Source organism: Crocuta crocuta, unplaced genomic scaffold, assembly GCF_008692635.1.
Source record: "Crocuta crocuta isolate KB4526 unplaced genomic scaffold, BGI_CrCroc_1.0 scaffold55, whole genome shotgun sequence".
In the NCBI taxonomy this organism is placed as follows: Eukaryota; Metazoa; Chordata; class Mammalia; order Carnivora; family Hyaenidae; genus Crocuta; species Crocuta crocuta.
The window spans coordinates 4,243,957-4,264,928 of NW_027530512.1; the positions used below are offsets into that span (position 1 = coordinate 4,243,957).

A 20,972-nucleotide genomic window follows, 5' to 3' on the forward strand; every position below is an offset into this window, starting at 1 on the left:
AATCTAAGCATACCACTATAGAAAATAATCAAATCACAAAGACGGAGATAAAAGAAGGAACAAAGGAATTACAAAACGCCAGAAACTATTAACAAAATGGCAATAAGTCCATATCCATCTATAATTACTTTATAAATGTAAGCAGACTAAGTTCTCTTATGTATCTTAAGGATATATACAGATTGAAAGGAAGGGGTTGAAAAAAGATACTCCAGGAAGAAGGAAACCAAAAGAAATCAAGAATATTTACGCTTACAACACACAAAATAGTCTTCCAAGCAAAAGACTGCATTTGAGACAAAGAAGGTAATTATATAATAAAGGGGTCATCCAACAAGTGGTTGTAATATTTTAAAATATTTACCTATCCAACATAGAAGCACCTAAACATATGAAGAAAATAATAATAGATCTGAAGGGAGAAATAGACAACAACACAATAATAGTAGAAATCTCAATACCTCACTTTCAACGATAGATCATCTAGAAAGAATATCAATATGAAAACACTGGACTTAAGACTTAAAGTACACATTACCATATGGAGTCAAAAGAAATTTACAGTATATTCCACTCAACTGTAGCAGAATACATAAGTACACATGGACATTCTCCAGGATACATCATATGTTAGGCCACAAAACAAGTTTTAATAAATTTTTAAAAATGAAATCATATTAAGCATCTTTTCTATAGTATCAAACTAGAAATCAATTACAAGAAGAAACATGGAACACGGACAAATATGTGAAGATTAAACAACATGCTACTGAAAAACAAATGGGTCAAAGAAACTAAAAAGTATCTTTATACAAATTAATATGGAAATACACAGTACAAAAGCTTAAGGGATGCAGCAAACGCATTTCTAAGAATGAAGTTCATAGCAATAAATACCAACAATAAATAATAAAAGCTCAAATAAACAACCTAACTTTACACATCAAACAGACTAAGCCCAAAGTTAGTCAAAGAAAGGGGAAAGAAAAGAGAAGAGAAGAGAAGAGAAGAGAAGAGAAGAGAAGAGAAGAGAAGAGAAGAGAAGAGAAGAGAAGGAAAAAAAAGAGGAAAGAAACGAAACGGAAGGAAGACCAACCGACCACAAGACAGAGTGGAAATAAATGAAATAGAAATTTAAAAAAAGAAAAAAAGAAAAAAAAACAATGAAACTAAAATATGGTTTTTTTGAAAAGACAGGCATTTAGCTAGACTAACCAAGAAAAATGAGAAAGAACTCAAATAAAATTATAAATGAATGAAGAAACATTACAAGTGGTATCACACATATACAAAGGATCATAAGAGACTACTACAATTACATACCAACAAACTGGACAACCTAAGAACTAGACAAATTCCTAGAAATATACCAACATACCAAGACTGAATCAAGAAAAAAGAGAACATCTGAACAAAACATTTACTAAGAAGATTTAATAAGTAATCAAAAACCTTCCTACAAAAAATTCAGGACCAGATGGCTTTACTGGTAAATTCTACCAAACATTTAAAGAAGAATTAATACCAAGCCCTCTCAAAATCTTCCCAAAAACTGAAGAGAAGGGAACAAATTCATTTTACGAGGTCAGCATTCCCTGATATCAACACCAAACAAGGACACCACAAAAAAAAACCTATAGGCCAATATCCCTGATGAATATGAGTGCAAAAATTCTCAATCAAATATTAGCAAATAGAGTTCAACAACACATTCAAGAGATCATTCACCATGATCAAGTGGGTTTTATTCCTGGGATGCAAAGTTGGTTCAATATAGGCAAATCAATAAATGTAATATAGCACACACAAAATGAAGGATGAAATTCATGCTATCATCTCAATAGATGAAAAACTTATTTAACAAAATTCAACATTCTTTCATGATAACAACTCTCAACAAACTGAATATAGTGGGAACATACCTCAAGAAAATAAAAGCTACATATGACAAGCCCACAGTTAACATCATAATCAACAATGAAAAGCTGCAAGTCTTTCCTCAAAGATCAGGGACAAGACCAGGATGCCCACTCTCATCATTTTCATTCAACACAGTACTGGAAATCCTAGCCAGAGCTATTAGGCAAGAAAAAGAAATAAGACATACAAATCGGAAAGGAGTTTGTAAAACTCACCACTGCAGATGACATGATATTATATATAAAAAATACTAAGACTCCACAAAAAAAAAAAAAACAACCTGTTAGAATCAATCAACAAATTCAGTAAAGATGAACAATACAAAATCAATATACAAATATCAGTGTTTATATACATTAACAACAAATTAGAAAGAGAAATTAAGAAAATCACATTTACAATTACATCAAAAATAAATAAAATACTTAGAAATAAATTTAGCAAAGAAGGTGAAAGATTTGTACGTGAAAGCTATAAGACACTGATGAAAGAAACTGAAGTAGAAATAAATAAATAGAAAGCACAAAAAAAACCTGTGCTTATAGACTAGAAGAATTAATATTGATAAAATGGCCAAACAGTCTGAAGCAATCTACAAATTCAATTTAATCCCTATCAAAATTCCAACAAAATTTTTTTCAGAGCTAACAAATCATAAATTTTGTATTGAACCACGTAAGTTCCCAAAGAGCCAAAGCAATCTTAAGAACAAATCTAGAGGCCTACACTTCCCAATTTTAAATTATACTACAAAGCGATAGTAATTAACACTGTACAATACTGACATATATATTTGACAAGCCAAGAATATACAACAGAAAAAGAATAGTTTCTTCAATAAATGATGCTGGGGAAACCCAGACAGCCACAGGAAAAAGAATGAAACTGAACCCCTATCTTATACCACAGACAAAAATCACCTCAAAATACATAAAAGACCCAAAACCATAAAACTCCTAGAAGTAACAACTCCTAGAGGGGGCAAGCTCCTTGACATCAGTCTGGACAATGACGTTTTCAATTTTAAAACACCAAAAGTAAAAGTGAAAAAAGCAAAAATAAACAAATGGGACTATATCAAGCTAAAGTTTCTGCACAGCAAGAGAAATCACCAATTAAATAAAGAGGAAACGTACGGAATAGGAGAAAATATTTTCAAACTGTATACCTGATAAGGGGTTAATAACCAAAATATATGAAGAACTCATAGCCTGAACAGCAAAACAAAACAAAACAAAACAAAAATACCTGATTAGGAAACTGACTTTTTTCCCCACAGAAGACCTACAAATGGCTATCAGGTATGTGAAAAGGTGCTCAGCATCACTAGTCATCACTACAGGCAAATCAAAACTACAATGAGATATCACCTCCTACATGTTAGAATGGCTCTCATCAAAAAAAAAAAAAAAAAAGTGCTTTAACAAGTATTGGTGGCACTGTAAACCGATACAGCATACCATGGAGGATGTATGCAGTTTTCCTCAAAAAATTAAAAACAGAATCACCCAAATGATCCAGACTACCCTCTTCTGGGTATATATCCAAAGGAAATGAAAATAGGATTTCAAAGAGATACATGTACTCCCATGTTCACTGCAATATCATTCACAACAGCCAACGTACAGAAACAACCTAAGGGTCCATCAACAGATAAATGAATAAAGATGTGGTATGTGAGTGTGTTTGTGCATAATGATTATTCAGCCATGAGAAAAAAAGAAATCCTGCCATTTCAAAAACAATGAATAAGTCTTGAAAGCATTATACTAATAAGTCACAGAGAAAAAAAATACTACATGGTATCACTTATATGTGAAATTTTTTTAAAAACATCAAACTCATAGTAACAGAGCGTAGGAAAGTAGTTTTCAGGGATGGGTGATGAGGAAAATAGGGAGAGGGTGGTAAAGGAGTATAGACTTTCAGATACGAGACGAATAAATTCTGAGGATCTAATGTAAATCATAACTGCTATAGTTGATAATACTGCATTATACAATTACTAAGAGAGAATATATGAAGTCACCATTATGCATACTTTAAATATTTTACAATATATATCAATTATACTTCAGTAAAGCAGAACAAAACTGAAAGATCACAAATCTATGGAACTTTTTAAATAATTAATTTGTTAATTTTTAAAATGTCCTAAATGACTGAGACGTTACAATGCATGTCTTCATTTCTGTCTGTGGATAGCAGGAATTTCTGCAAAAACATCAAGAGTATATGAAGGTATTTTCTTGAAAAGAAATAAAGGATAAAGAAGCTTTTCAGAGTTCTCAAGATTTAATGATATGGAGACTATAAAAGATACTTTCCAGAAAATTAAAGAAAGCTATGACAGTGGCATTTGTATCATATTACTAAATGTTGCAACTGGAAAAGAATGAGATTTAAGAAGCAGAATAACTTATTAGGTAGAAAAGATCTTCACCAGTTGACATACTATTTAGTGGTAGACAAATCTTGTCTAACTTCCTCTGAATATCAAAAAAGAAAGTCACACTACAGAACTTTTTATGATATTTTTCAGAAGAAATAAAACCATTAATAACATTCTCATAATTTATGTAAAGTGCTTAACTATACATGAAAATACTAAAATATTGATTATATCTGAAACATTTACCCTGAGAGCTTCACAGTAAATCAAATATATTTTCCAGTTATGGTAAATAACATCCATGTAGAAATAGCAGATATATCATTCTTCATATATATATTTTTTCCATTCAAGCCAGTTTAAAAAGTACAAGGTCTATGGTGAGCTTGATAAGGAAAAAATAAGAACTTGCCTCCCTTACTATATTTTGAAAAATGAGAATAAAATGTTCCAATAATCTTAAGTATAGTGTCCAAATATTCATACTTTCTCAATGTCTGAATAGACCAAAGTCTTCCTTGGATGCTAAGGCAACCTTGTATTTAAATTAAAAGCTAAGTAAGCATTACAAAAGGAACACAGGAAGCCACATAGCAAGAATCATACTATCAGATAATAAAAGGATTTATATATTCAAAGAGGACAAGGATAATTTAATTTCAAAGCACATATTACATTTAGAGGAGAATGGATCCACCTATAGTCAAAAAGTACCTCATAAATGCAAAGAAATCACATGAAGCACCAAACTCAAGAATGAACAATGTTAAGCAACAGCTGCTAGAAACTAGTAATGCATTAAATAGATAAGAGATGATCCATTTAGTCACAAGCTGAGCTCCATAAAGGAAAAGGTAGGCTTTGAAAGGTTGGCTGCAAATACCAATGTTCACAAATCAGCTATCAAAAATAATTTCATTTGACTTCTACTAGAATCATCACAGAAATATAAGGCAAACTTTAAAAAAAAACAATTGCAATTTAAGTTGAAGATGTGTCATCAACTAAAATAGCTTCTGCAAAACCTTATTCAAATCTCCCTTCCAGTCTTGTGTCTTCTTTGAAGCTTTTCATTATCATATGTTACCATTTCCTCTACTGCAGAGCACCTACATAACAGAATCCAAAACACAATGCAAAGAAGGCAGAAAGAAAAGACTGAAAGAATTTTCCAGCACTACAAAATACTTAATTCCTTGTACTTTATAGTTTCATAAAGATATTACCTCTGAGATGAAGAGCTAGAAGCTGCATAAAATCATGACCAGGATAATGGAAGGGCCCTTATACTATGGTGGCAGGGGTAGAACCGATGATAGAAAATCTACTGTGCAGACACTAAAAACCTGAGAATTTGGCATTGGTCCTCTCATGTCCTTGACTCCCACAGCTGATTCTCCCCAAAATTCTTGATAAAATCCAAACTGTCCAATGGCTGCTACTCTAACAAGATCAATTCTCTGAGAGTCATCCTTGACCAACTATTCCCTAAACTACGCCTAACTCCTCTTGCTAATGCCCTATAAAAAATTCTGCCATCTTTCCTCAAGTTAGAATTCTCCTTCAGAGCATTTTCTAATACAGTCTTAATGCTGACAGTGCTCTGGTTGGTTTTCTTTGAAACTATGAAATTCCAGGAAGTCAACACAGCAGGAATTGGCTTTTTTTTTTTTTTATTTTCTTGATGGGTTTCAAGGTAACTATGGGCACTAGCTCTGTGTCTAAATATAATCAGCAGGGAAATAGGCAAGAGAGTAGTAAAGCTTCAACTGGTTATTAAAAAATATAATAAAGACAAACATTTATTAAGCACCTAACTATACTACTCTGCACTTTTATGTGACTGATTCTATTTAATCTTCATTACAACCCTTGGGACATTCTTATGTTCATGCTCCATATGAGATATCAGAAACTTAGTTTAAGAAACTTACCCAGCTAGCAAGTAGTAAATACAGGGATTAAACCCAAATATCCCAGGGCAATTCTTTCCACTTCACCAAAGCCACCAGCTATATTACTTTAACTCCAAGTACTTTCTATAAAAAAAAAACAACTGCTTTCTTCTGAACCCCTTATGTTCTGTTAGGTCTACTTATTTGCTTTTTTCAATTTTTAAGTAAGCAAGCCTCTATGGTTTAAAAATTTTCTTCATATAATTCATTTATTTTTTTAACTTCCTCCTAAACACTCAGCAAAGATCCTTAAGTATCCTATAGCTAGCTGTCTCCCATTAGTAATGCTGAACATAACTTTAGAATTAAAACAATTGTACTCAACCACAATTCTTCAGTAGGTACACTTCTCAAATTTTTCTCTATTTTTTTTCATTTCATAGCTCAATAATTAGACTCCACTGTTATTACTGTAGTTTATATTTTAACCAATTAAAATGATATTGCACATAAAGTATTTTTTAAACCCAGGCATTATACATGCAAATTAACTGAGTTTTAGGGGAGAGGGGCATTTTGGGGGAAAAAATAACAAAATTGTGCACAGTAACAGACACTTTTATTATTTAGGGTTAAAGCATAAAGAAATAGTAACTCTCATCTCAATAGACACACACAAAAAAGTATTTAACAAAATTCAATATCCATTTCCGATTTGAAATATCTCTGCAAACTAGAAATAGAAATGAATTTAATCAATCCAATAAAGGCTATCTACGAAAAATCTACAATTAACATCATACTTAATTGTAAAAGATAGATGCTTTCCCCCTAAATTAAGAAGGAAGACCATTCTCGCCATTTGTATTCACCATTATACCAGAGTGTCTAGCCAATGAAGACAGGCAAAGAAAAAGAAATAGAGGCACCCAGATTGGAATTAAATAAGTAAAACTCTCTTCATTCACAGAAGACATGACTATCTATGCAGAAAATCCAATGGAATCTGCTAAGAACAAAACAAAAAACTAGAACTAAAAAATGAATTTAACAAGGCTGCAGGATATAAACACCAACTGCAATTTCATATATTTGCAATGAACAACTAGAAAGATAAATATAAAAAAATACTTTATAAGAGCATAAAAAATGTAACACACTTAGGGATAAATCTGGCAAAATCTGGGAAAGATCTGTACAATAAAACCATAAAACACTACTGAAAGAAACTGAAAATCTAAGTAAATAGTGATTCCTTATTCATGGATCAAAAGACTCACTACTGTTAAGAGGTAAATCCTCCCCAAATCTATCTATAGATTCCAATTCCAATGCAATTCCCACAGATTTATGTATAGATTCAGTGAAAATCCTGACAGGCCTTTTTTTTTTTTTTGGACATTTAGTACCTGCTTCTAAAATTAAGAAGGAAATGTGAAAAAACCTAGAATAGTTTCATCATTCTGGATCCAATCAGAAAAGAGAAGTCACAGGAAATTTGAAAAGACAAAAGTATAAAGAATCATTATAACAGGGCTCGGTGTAACAATAATTAACTAGTGAGAAGCAAAGAGTATACTAAAGAATACAAGAGCAGCTAACATCACCTAGGGCTGAGTCAAGAGTTCCCAAGCAAAAGCCTCTCCCAACTCCCTAACCATTCTAGGGCGGAGATCAGACCTCGTTGGAGAAAGTACAGTCTTGTCTCACTGAATGACAGATAAGTCATTCTGGTGCCATGCCAGCAGAACTTGCTGGAACTCTGCCTTGTGAAACTTGGCAGAAATCCATTCATAAGGGGACTAGGAAAAGCTGTTTATCTGGCAGTGTTCCATGAAGGCATTCTGCTACAAACCCACATGAGAGGTACAAAGAGAAGCTAGCCTTGGGTCACTGGCTGCTGGGTTACTACAGCCCTCTGAGTACTAAAGAAGCTTAGTGCTGGTCAAGTCACACGTGCAGTAAGAACTGTACACAAGGAAGCCATGTGGGCTGGTTCTAGAGAAGTTGAGTATGCTGCTGGAGCCTGCCAACCAAGCACACAGAAAACAAGAAGCAAAACTCTTTCCTCTTGCAATGTCTCTGCAGCACTCTCTACTGACAAAGCTCAACACTAGGCCAGCTGGCAAAAGAAAAATACTAGAAGAGCCAGATCGATTTTCAAAGAACAGGCAAAAAGGGCAAATCTGGAGCTGAGATGCAATAAATCAATAACCAGCACAATAGCCAAAATAACACTGAAAAAGAAGAACAAAGTTAGATGAGTAGCACACTTGGTTTCATGACTTCTTATAAAGCCACAGTAATCAAAACAGCAGTAGCACTGAAATAGACAAGAAATCAGTAGAATGAATTAGGGAATCAGAAATAAACCCACACATATATGGATCAACTGATTTTAGACAAAAGTGTAAAGTAGAGCCTTTCAAAAAACGGTGCTAGACATCCCCAAAAGCAAGGGAATCAAGAGCAAAAATAAATGACTGGGACCTCATCAAGATTAAAAGCTTCTGCACAGCCAAGGAAACAACCCAGAAAATTNTAGAAAAATTGGATATCACAATGCAAAAAAAAAAGAAAAAAGAACTATTCAATTTTCACTTCACATAAAAACATTAACTCAAAATGCATCATACCACTAATCATAAAACCTAAAACCATAAAACTTGCAGAAGATATCTTAGGAGAAAGCTTTTATAACCTTGTATTAGGCAAATATACCTTAGCTATAATAACAAAAATGTAATCTATATAAGAATAAATGGATAGCCTGAACTTTCATCAAAATTAAAAATTTTTATCCCTCAAAAGATACTCTTAAAAGAATGAAAAGACAAGCCACCATCCAGGAGAAAATTTCTGCAAAACAAAGAATCAAAAATATATAAGAAGCATTCAAAACTCAAAAAAAAAAAAAAGAAGAAGCACTCAAAACTCAATAATGAGAAAACAACCCAATTAAAATAATGGGTAAAAGGGGCACCTAGTTGGGCTGGTTAAGCGTCTGACTTGGGCTCAGGTCATGATCTCACAGTTTGTGAGTTTCAGCCCCGTATCAGGCCCTGTGCTGACAGCTCGGAGCCTAGAACCTGCTTCAGGTTCTGTCTCTCCTCTCTCTGCCCCTCCCCCACTTGTGCTGTGTCTCAAAAATAAACAAATGTAAAAAAAATTTTTTTTAAATAATGGGTAAAAGATGTGAGCAGACATTTTACCAAAGAAAATATACAAATGGTAAATAAACACAAGAAATGATGCTCAATATCATTAGTCATTAGAGAAATGGAAATTAAAACACACATAGATAATACTTTACACCTATTAGAATGGCTAAAATTAAAAGGAATAACCATACCAAATGTTGATGAGATATAAAGGAATTACCACACACTGCCAGCAAGAACAAAAATGGTAATAGGCACTTTGAAAAACTATTTGGCAATTTCCTAAAGAGTTACACCCATACCTACTATATGATCCAGTCATTCCACATTTAGGTATTTATCTAAGAGAAATTAAAATATATGGCCAGGGGCACCTGAGTGGATCAGCTGTTTGACCATCCAACTTCAGCTCAGGTCATGATCTCATGGTTCACAAGTTCAAGCACTGTGTTGGGCTCTGTGCTGAAGCTCAGAGCCTGGAGTCTGCTTCTGATTCTGTTTCTCCCTCTCTCTCTCTGCCCCTCCCCAATTCATGCTCACTCTTGCTCTCTCTCTCTCAAAAATAAATAAAAATATATAAAAATTAAAAATATATGTCCATACAAAAACCTGCATATTAATGTTCATGGCAGCTTTACTTCTAAGAGCCAATAACTAGAACAAACTCAGATTGTCCATCAACAGGTAACTGTATAAACAAATTCAGGTATTATCCATAACATTCCAAATGGATGTTCACATTATCCATATGTGTCAGTTATCAATTTATTGCCCCTCAGTTCTGAATGAATCTTTCAAGGTAAGTTTTGTGATAAACAACAAAATTCCTTTAAGTATTCTTCCTTTAACATGAGCACCATGCTAAGCTTTTTCAGTAGAGGGCACTCAAGAGACACTGAAGTAGAAAGAGGCTCTCCAGCAGTTTACAGAAGAAACTCAGCGAGAAGGAGTAATAAATATGTGGATGAGGACTTCTAGTGGGGTGCTGTCCCCGTCACTCAGAAAGAACACAATCCTCCTGCAACCTTAAAGCTTCAGCCTGATAATAAACTGTCAACATCCTTCTGGTGTGGAAACCAGAGCCCCCTGGCACTCAGGAGGGTTCTTGACAGTGCCAGCACCTACAATCCCTCTAAAGCCCCCATTCAGACTGAACATAATTGTTTGTAGCCCAGAGAGACACACACTGCTTACACAGAGTTCCTAAATCCCTTGAAATTTCCTGATAGGAACATCTTACGTTCTAGTGAGGCAACTCTTGGTGGGTTCTAGGATAGTTTCGGTATAGGGGCTGGTCATCAGAAAGACCAAACCCTGATTATAAGCTTGGAACTTTCACCCCCACCCTTTATCCTCCAGGGAGAAGGGAGAGGCTGACATTGATTTAAAAGCCAACCATGCCTATGTGATAAAAATCCCTACCAAATACAGGTAGAGCATCCAAGTTGGTAAACACATCCATGTGCCAGTAGCTGTGCATTCAGGATCTTCTGGACCTCATCCTGAGTATCTCTTTATCTTGCTGTTCATCTTTAATTATATCTTTTGTAATAAGATGGTAAACCTAAGTGTGTCTGAGTTCTATGAGCCATAAAAGCCAATCTCATCAAACCTGAAGAGGAAGTCACAGGACCCCTCCCAATTTGTAGTCAGGTCAGACAGAAGTGTGAGTAATCTGGGTACCTACCCACTATTTGCGGTTGGCATCCAAAGTGAAGGGTACTTTTATGGGACTGAGCCCCTAACCTCTGAGGCCTGTGCTAACTACCCATTGGTATCCTCAGAGAATTAGAGTTACTTGGTGTGGAAAGCCCATACATCTGGTGTTAAAAGTTTTGTAATTATAGGAAATGAGTTTTCTTTTACAGGGCCAGATACTATGAAGCATTACTGAAACAAAGATGAAAAGTCCCCATAATTAAGAATTTCTGTTCTATCATATTTAAACATAAGAAATAGTTGTGTTAGATGGCATCATTAATGGCATTATTTCACACTGATTTCATTAACAACCAGAACCAAATATAATAATCAGTTTTTAAATAATAGTAACAAAATATTTGGTATCTTCATGTATGAAAATTTCAAATCCAATTCTTCCACTCTCAAACTGAAAAGGAACATTTCAAAAATATACCATTCATTTTTGTGCCTAACTTTACCCAGTACAATAACCAAAATCACCCCAATTATGAACACCAATTCCTCTTTTTAGTCACTGCCTTCTATCCCAATCATTCAGCTTACTGCTGATCAAAACTAAGAACCTTAGGTGTGTGAGAGAACAGAAATCAAAAACACGCAGGGGCACCTGAGTGGCTCAGTTGGTTAAGCACCCAACTCTTGATTTCAGCTCAGGGTTCCTGGGGTCAAGCCCCTCATCAGGGTCTGCACTGACAGCCTGTGATTCTCTCTCCCTCTCTGTCTTCCCTTCTCGTACTCTCTTCACCACCCCCTCACGCTCCCTTTCAAAATACATAAACAAAAAAAATTATGAAAAATGCTGACTCTCACTCACAATTACAAACTAAAATAGAAGATCTTTTTAATCAACTCAGAAATACTAAAAGTTGAATAATACCCATGTAGAGAAAAAGTGGGGAATAGTATGTACACTGGTGTAACTTTTCTGAATAGAATTTGTTCCTGTGAATCAAAAATCTAAACAATAATTCAAATCTTTTGAGCCAACAACTCTATCCCAATGAGTTCATGCTAAGGAATAATTAAACAAAATCCTTTGTATGCATTAATATAATTTATATGCCTTGGATATCTGTATTTTTAAAAACCTCCTGAGGGAATTTTTACAATCATCCAGTTTGGGAATATGCATCAAATCTGTGTACTAATAAAACTAACATCTAATCAGTAACTTTTATAAGCCCAGTACTATACCGAGAAATACATTATTATCATGTTTAATGAAAACACATTAGGAGCTAGAAGAAGGGTTGTTTTAAAAGCTCCACATTCCTAAAATACTGACAGTAAAAGCTTTAAAAGGAATTTTCACACAGTTCTATTCATTACCTCACTTAACAAGATTAATGTTCTATATTACCTATAAGGACAATTTCCAGTTACTGTCTCAAAATTTCCCATTAAATTATATTACAGAATGGAAGCTAGTCTCAAAATCAGATAAAATAACATTTTAAAACAGAATAACAAATATTAGTGGAGTATCCATGATATAACAGAATAATCAAAATATATTTCATAGTACAAATGTCTTACAAAAATATACTGAGAATCTTACCTGAAAAATCATAATTAACTGGATCATTAAAATCTGTAAGAAAAAATGTCTATATCAGGTATATCTGCAAGAATATATCTATGTTCTATATCTATACTGTCCAATATAATAACCACTAGTCATGTGTGGCTAGAGAGCACTAAAACATGGCTAGTGAGACTGACGAGGAGGCACACTAAAATATATTTAAGTATACTCATCAATTTTAACATGTGGTAAAATAAGGAGCACATCTTCAGGGGGAAAAAACTGTAAATGAAATAAAAGCCTAGAAAAAATCTAGACTAAGTTCTTTTTCTGTTTTACATTAGTAAAAGGAAAATTCAATCCACTTCTTATTTTCCATGAGATACACGCAAAGGCAACTTTGAGTTTCTTGATGTTCAGCAAGGACTTAAGTAATTTTTCATTGATATCAATACAAAAAGGTTTGAAATCACTAACTGCAAAGAAAAAAGCATTAATGACTCATTCTTAATCCCTTAAGTCAATCATTGTAACTTATTATAACAAAGTAATTAAGATTTATTTAGCAGGACAATTAAACCCTATGGAACTTTATTTAAGGTAACTTCACTAAGAAAATTGGGTACTTGGATGGCTCAGTCAGTTAAGCGTCCAACTTCAGCTCATGTCATGAACTCACAGTTCCTGAGTTCAAGCATGCTTTGGATTCTGTGTCTCCCTCTCTCTCTGTTCCTCCTCTCCTCTCTCTCTCTCTCGCTCTCGCTCACTCAAAAATAAAGATTTTTTTAAAATTTTGTGAAAAGGAATATAAATAAATACAAGACTTTCTATTTTAGCATTAGTGCATTGGTCATACTAAAATTTTGGCTACCAGAATTTTTAAAACTAGAGATGCCTGCCCTCTTTCATGAAAATAACATTCTAACTATAGATAAAAACAGTGCAGAAAATAATTCAAAACATATTATTAGCAAGAGTCATAGGTACAAATTCTGATCTCTGACCCCAAAAGGTCAAGAGAAACTCAAAGAAAAAATATATAGGAGCAGCTATGGCTGAAAACCTATAGAAACAACACCCCTAAAAATGTCTGAAGTCAGTTCTCCAGAATTTACTACCTACAGGCTTACTTTTGTCAAGAAAAAATTTTGTGCAGAGTATACTAATTGCCAGGAACTACACTGAGCACTGGGGATAGCCTTGAACAACGTGAACTTAGTCACTGTTCTTAAGGAGATTGTATGATAGGTCCAATACAGTCTAATTCAACAGTAGATTGAAGATAGTGTTTCCAGTTCCTCTATCTTACTAGATGTTTTTAGCTGTTCTTGGCCTGCTGTGTCAATACCTAGCCTATTTATAACCAGGTTTTATTCCTTTTCTCCTTCCGATTCTACAATAAAAGTCTACTTCAGAGATTTTGACTATTTTTTAAGGCTTTTACAAATACTTTAATTAAGCTAGTACAATGTTCATTTAAAACCCATATCCCAGAACAAAAAGTACAAATAAAATTAAAAAGAACCATGTTCTGCTGTATACACTTCTGCATGAATAACTTTATTCACTGCTAATGAAAATGAGAAATTTTCTAGATCTTCTGACAAGAAAATTTCTAGATCTTTTATCTTAAAATGCTTTCTCTTCAATGAAGCCATCTTTGGAGTTAGTCATTACTCTCACCATCTTCATCCTCTCAACTCCAGCCTGATTATTTCTCTTTTTTGGGTCTAGATCCTCAAAATGTAAAAGTGGCTTCAAGTTAAAGAAAGGTCATTTTCCCACAGTTCAGTTCTCTGAATAACTTCCATCTCCCACTGAAAGTCACAGTCCAGGAATGAAGCTATCACACACTAGAACTTTAAGGCCAACTAGAAAGTCATTACAAACACTCACATTGGTCAATCTTATCTATCACAAGCCTGAAAATGCAGTCCTGGAAAAGGTGGCCTCTCTGTGCATACATGTAATTTTTAAAAAGGAAAGGGCAATATGAAAGGGGCTAACGTTTGATCATCAAAATGTAGCACAATGAAAACAAGTGATAATGAATAATGGGTACTAGAATTCAAATTATCAGACATTTTAAAGAGATTGGGTGCCAGTTTTCTATTTTGAACACCACATTACAAAAGAACTATTTTTAAAAATAAAAAAGGACTGAGGGTAAAGAAAAAAAGGAAAGATAATCTAAATCGCTGAGTGACTCCCCCTTTTGTTTTGATAAACATCAATCACATCATCTTCTTCCATTCCCAATTCTTCTGCAGTGTGATTATCAGTAATTCTCTCACCTTCAAAGAGAAACCTGAGTGAATTCATTGGCACTCCCTGTCTTTGACAATACAATTCTTTCAGTTTCTTGAGATGAGTTGTCATTTCCACCTTGAAGCAAATCTCAATGCTATCTTGTTCAATGTTGAATTTAATGTATTCTCCTTCCTTCTTATCCCCCAATAAGTTGACAGTTTTGCCTCCTAGTCAGACATGTTGATGGTGGCTTCACCCACGGTCTCCACACAGCAGTGGCCTCAGGTAGGCAGAGGCTTACTCTAGGATTTACAAATCCATCTCTCTTCACCAGACCACAATATCATGGCTGGTGGGACTTCCGCAGGCATCACACCTCACTCTACTTTGACTTTTTAACCTTTGGAGATTTCATGGTATTTCAAATTTTCTAAAATTTTAATTATAATTTTTATTACAAACATTATCACTCTACCAATCAAAATTTCTCTTAAATTTTTAATTTAATTATCACAATTTATATTTTCCTTTAACAGATTACAGTGATGAAAACTAGCAAACCTTAAAACTAATGAGTTCTTAATTTTCATTTTTTAAACATTGAAATATATTCCTTCATTATGCAAATATACTTTCCTGTACAGTGTTATGAAAATTAATAATTTAAAGTTATTTATATCTCACTCAAATCTGATCCTTGCAACTCCTCCTTCATAAATAAATAAATAAATACATAGGAAAAAATCCTCCATCAAATATTCACTGATCACCTACTAAGTATCGGGTGCTATTTTAGGTGGTCAGGATATATCTTGAAGGGTTGGCTGGAAGAGTTGGCTTACCTCTGGCTCCATTCCAGTTTCACAGAATCCTGCTCTGGTATATTTATCTCCTCCTTTGCAGGCCATAGGACTGGCCCAACTGTGAGCAGTAGCTGCTCTATGAACATGAAAAGGAGGCAGAAGTTTTCCTGGTTTGAGCCAAGCACTCAAGCCTTTAACAAAGCCTGTTCACAGCTCAGGCCATGTACAGTTAAGCATCTAATAAATATCTTGATTTAAAAAAAAGAACTCATGGAACTTCTGGTACAAAAATAGTCAATAAACAAATACAAACACATATACACACTTGCACAAAGTGTCATACATAAGATATGACAAAAACTAGATATGTATTTTAGACTGAGTGATCAGGAAGAGTTTATACGAGGCTGTCAACTAATACAATCTCTTTGATAAAGTGTCATGTAGAATACTATCACTCTCTAAGTTTTTAACTTAATAAGTATAAAAAAGTACCACTCTACTAACTGACTAACTAGATGTTTTGTAAAGCATCCTCTAGAAACTAGAATTAAATCAAATAAAAATTCTACTTCCGGGGCACCTGGCTGGCTCAGTCCTGAACACAGGACTCTGGATCTCCAGGTTGTGAGTTCAAGCCACAGGTTGGGTGTGGAGCCTAGTTAATTAATAAAATAAAATAAAATTAATAATAATTTTATTTTCATTTACAATTATTGAAACTGTCAAATAACTTACTGGTGTATAAAACAATCCAATTTGTTTTTAAGTGATCCCCTTCCCAATGTAGCACTTTTTTAAAACTCCCAAAATACAAAGTACATATAATAAACTATCATGAAAGTACAATTCTCCTAGGACTTTGTTTGTTTCTTTGTTTGTTTGTTGAGGAAGAGCACACACCAGGGAGAGGGGCAAAGGGAGAGAGAGAGAATCTCAAGTGGGCTCACAGGGCTTGATCTCAAGACCCTGGAACCATGACCTGAGCCAAAATCAAGTCAGACACTCAACCCAACTGAGCCTCCTGGGTGCCCATCTCCCAGAAATTTTAAGAATGTTCCCATATGACAAGTCACTACTAACTGGTGGCACAGTAAGTAGTATTTTTAAAATGAGATTTATGTTCTATTCTGTAGTTGCCTATATCAAATTTTCTCAAGCCAGTAACTCAGAACCTAAGCCATAGTAACACTACTGCTCTAAAAATCTAAGTATCAAGGGGCGCCTGGGTGGCTTAGTCGGTTAGGCGTCCGACTTTCGCTTAGGTCATGATCTCGCGGTTCGTGGGTTCGAGCCCCGCATCAGGCTCTGTGCTGACTGCCAGCTCAGAGCCTGGAGCCTATTTCAGAGTCTGTATCTCCCTCTCTCTCTGACCCTCCCCTGCTCACGCTGTCTCTCTCTCTCTCCTAGAAATAAATAAAAAAATATTTTAAAAAATTTTACATAAAAATCTAAGTATCTAAGACACATAACTATCTGGAGTGGAACACAGAATATCTTTTCAGAACGGTAACCATATGTACAAAGGTTTCTGTGCCTATGAATGCACTTCCAACTTCTACTGACCAAAAAAAAAAAAAAAAAAGGGTGAGGGGGGATCAGAGCTCTCAAGCATTTGAATATCACAAAGTACCGTTAGAATGTTCTCAAAATTTTACAGACCTGGTCCTAGAACCTAGATCCTCTAACTAAATATCTAAGTTAACTACCCAAACTTAGCTAGTATCCAAGTCAGAAATCAGACCATACCTGCCTTACTCAATAGCTTATGCTCTCTAGAACAATTCTAAACCACACAAATACCCTGACTGACCCGAATGTCCAGGGAAATATCAAAAGTAACAACAACAACAACAACAAAGCATATACTTAAAGTAGAAAAAAGCTTCATATTTAGGAATAATTTTTATTTGGAATAGATCTAATCATAAAAATTCAATCCTATTATCATGTATATAATAATATTTACCAAAAAACATGAGGAAAAAGATAACATAGGATAACTCTTCATAACCAGAACTTAGAATATCAGAATACTTTTTGAAAATGGGGATAATTTTATTAAGTTTTTGTGAAATAGTCACTTTTTTTAATCAATAGCCTTGAAAATACTTCTTAAAAGTTGACCTTATCTCCCACCTTAAAACTGTAAAGAACTTAAAAAAAAAAAAAAACTATAAAGAACTTAAAAGTAGGTGCACCTGGCTGGCTGAGTCAGTACAGCATATGACTCTTGATTTGGGGATAGCGAGCTCAAGCCCAATGCTGGGCATAGAGATTATTTAAAATAAAAAATAAATTAATTCCTGGGTGGCTCAGTTGGTTAAGCATCCAACTTTAGTTCATTATGATTTCATGGTTCATGAGTTCGAGTCCCACATGGGGCTGGCTCTCCACTCTCAATATGGAGTCCACTTCAGATCCTCTGTCTCCCCTTCTTTCTGCCCTTCCCCTGCTCTCGCTCTCTCGCTCTCTCTCAAAAACAAATAAAAATAAAGGGGGTCCTGGGTGGCTCAGTTGGTTAAGTGTCTGACTTTGGCTCAGGTCATGATCTCACAGCTTGTGAGTTTAAGACCCACATCAGGCTCTGTGCTGACAGCTAAGAGCCTGAAACCTGCTTCAGAGTCTGTGTTTCCCTCTCTCTCTCTCTCTCTGCGCCCCTCCCCCTTTCTCTCTCAAAAATAAAAATATTTTTAATAAAAACATTTAAAAAACTTAATTAAAACTTTAAAAAAGACCTTAAAGTGGTTCCTAGTAAAAACAAGTATTACCCAGAAGTAGGAGGAGGAGGAGGAAGAGTGGTGGTATGAGGAGGAGAAGGTGTAACATTATTAGAACATTGTACTAATGAAAGTACTAATAGTAATGACAGAGGCAGTTACAGCAGCAGTAGTGGTAATATAGTAGTATTTACAGTAATATTACTAGTAAATATGCCAAGAAATATATATTTTTCTTTTGATGAACCTGAACCATGCAAAATCTAAGGGTCCTTATAAAAATAGTAATACTCAGGGTGCCTAGGTGGCTCAGCCAGTTAAGCATTCAACTCTTGGTTTCAGCTCAGGCCGTGATCTCACAGTTAGTGAGTTTGAGCCCCACATCTGGCTCTACCCTCATGGTGCAGAGGCTACTTCTCTCTCTCTCTCCCTCTCTCTCTGCCCCTCCCCTGCTCATGTTCTCTCCCTCTCTCTCAAGATAAATTTAAATAGAAAGAAAGAAAAAGAGAGAGAGAAACAAAGAAGTAATTCTCTTTGTATACACACGGAACTAAATACTATGGGAGATTGTTAACCAATAAAGTCTAGAGTTTAAGAAACTTTAGAGACCAAGTACATGAAATTCAGCTTTAGAAGTATCTCTGTGGAGCACCAAGGTGGCTCAGTTGGTTAAGCATCCGACTCTTGGTGTCTGACCCTTGATTCCAGCTGAGGTCATGATCTCATGGTTCATGAGATGGAGCCCCACACTAGGCTCCATGATGAATGTGGAGCCTGTTTGGGATTCTCTCTCTTCCTTTCTCTCTGCCCCTCCCCTGCTCACACTCTCTCGCTCTCTCTCAAAATAAACATTTAAAAAGTGTTAAGTTTAAAATTTTAAAAAAATAAAAGTGTCTCTGCTATCAACTCAATTGTCATCTCCATCAAGCACCATTCTCAAACTCCCTAATTCTCCACTCTGAGGATATCATCACTCCCTCCCCATTTTGCAAACCACATTTTTAAGAGCACAATTCCCTATTTGTCACAATTTTAGAGATTTCTGTTTTTCCTCTGGCCTTTTGCCTCCTTAAGACTTTAACTCATGTTGTATGTTGTGTGTGTCTTGGCATTCAACACAGTACCTGAATCTTATGTTGAATTAATAGCTGTTCCACTTGAAAAATCATTCAATCATCTAGTATGTAATTCACAATGAAAATTTACTAAGGGCAGCTTAGAAGCAGATGAAGTTTGTGTATGAAGAACTGATGTATAAAGATATTCAAGAGTGCTCACTCCGAAATAATGTATTCTGGACAAAAGTTCTTTCTGATTTGAGTAAGGTTTCAAGATATCAGTATTATCAGGCAGAAACACCCACTATTAGATCTACTTTTTTAAAAAAAATTTTTAATGTTTATTTATTTTTGAGAAGGGGGACAGAGAGAGGAGGAGACACAGGCTCTGAAGTAGGCTACAAGCTGTCAGGACAGAGCCCAATTCAGGGCTCAAACTCACGAACTGTGAGATCAAGACCTGAACTAAGATCAAGAGTTGGACACTTAACCAACTGAGCCACCCAGGCACCCCTACTTTTATTTTTTTCCTCAAAGTTTATTTATATACTTTGAGAGAAAGAAAGAGAGAGAGCACATGAGCAGGGGAGGAGAAAGAGGGGGACAGAGAGAACCAAGCAAGCTCTGCACCATCAACGCAGAGACTGATGAGGGGCTGAAACTCAGGAACCATGAGATCATGACCTGAGCCAAAATCAAGAGTGGGATACTTAACCAACTGAGCCATTCAGGTGCCTCATATTAGATCTACTTTTAAAGCCACTCATTTACTAATGAGTTCAAGTATTCCCTCCTCTGTAAACCCTTTTATTATCTTCTAGGCACAATTTATTATTCCTCCCCATGTGCTACTACTGAGTTTTACAAATACATCAATTGTATTTACCACACTAAGCAGACCAGAACTAAGCTTCATACAACTCAACACATTTCACCCATTACAGACTGATACCCTCAAACTACTGTTTGAACACCAAATGCAGTCTCTTAGATATCATCTTAATAATGATTGTGAGTTATTTCATGAAGTTCTAGCAGCTCACAATCCTAAGGAGTCGGAAGAAATTTGAAGCCAGGTCTCCCTGAAGTATAGATAAACAAAAATATTATCCTGGCCTCTGATGAAAAAAAAAATTAACTCACTCTACCTTGTTTCCCTGTCCTACCACAGACAAAGCCTTGGCCACATATATATAAGTTGGAATGGTAAGGGTGAAGGGGTGACTAAAGCTTTCATTCTAAAACCCTGCAGGGTCAGCGTCCTCTTGTCTGGCCTAACTCTTCCCAAGACATATCTCCAACAGTTCTTAATTTCTCCCTTGGGACAGTGCAGAGCTACAGAAATTGCTGGGTTGCAAACAGACACCTACGTGATCAAATATGTGAGTGGGAAGCATCCTTTAAGCACCCAGCTCATATTGTCACAGCAGGGCGAGGAAAGATCCTTTTCCCTGCAGCTTCATATACCTACCATCCCAATAATAGGGCTCAAATTCCAGAGGCTACACCCCCCTCTACAAGGAGCCAAAGGTGGGCCCAAGATC

At 35.2% G+C, this 20,972-nt stretch overlaps 1 protein-coding gene and 1 pseudogene across 16 annotated transcripts in view; both read right to left on the reverse strand.

Moving 5' to 3' along the window:
* The window catches only part of FUT8 (fucosyltransferase 8), a 309,441-nt gene that overhangs the window by 198,719 nt on the left and 89,750 nt on the right, over window positions 1-20,972 (reverse strand). For 9 of the 16 annotated variants that reach the window (XM_077767167.1, XM_077767159.1, XM_077767171.1 and 6 more), the window contains exon 3: window positions 12,631-12,663. The exons of the other annotated variants lie outside the window; for them this stretch is intronic. The gene's annotated coding sequence lies outside the window, so the exon portion shown is untranslated. The remainder of the gene's footprint in view (window positions 1-12,630; window positions 12,664-20,972) is intronic. 16 annotated transcript variants of the gene reach the window in all.
* LOC144233980 (small ubiquitin-related modifier 1 pseudogene) lies at window positions 14,788-15,086 on the reverse strand (annotated as a pseudogene).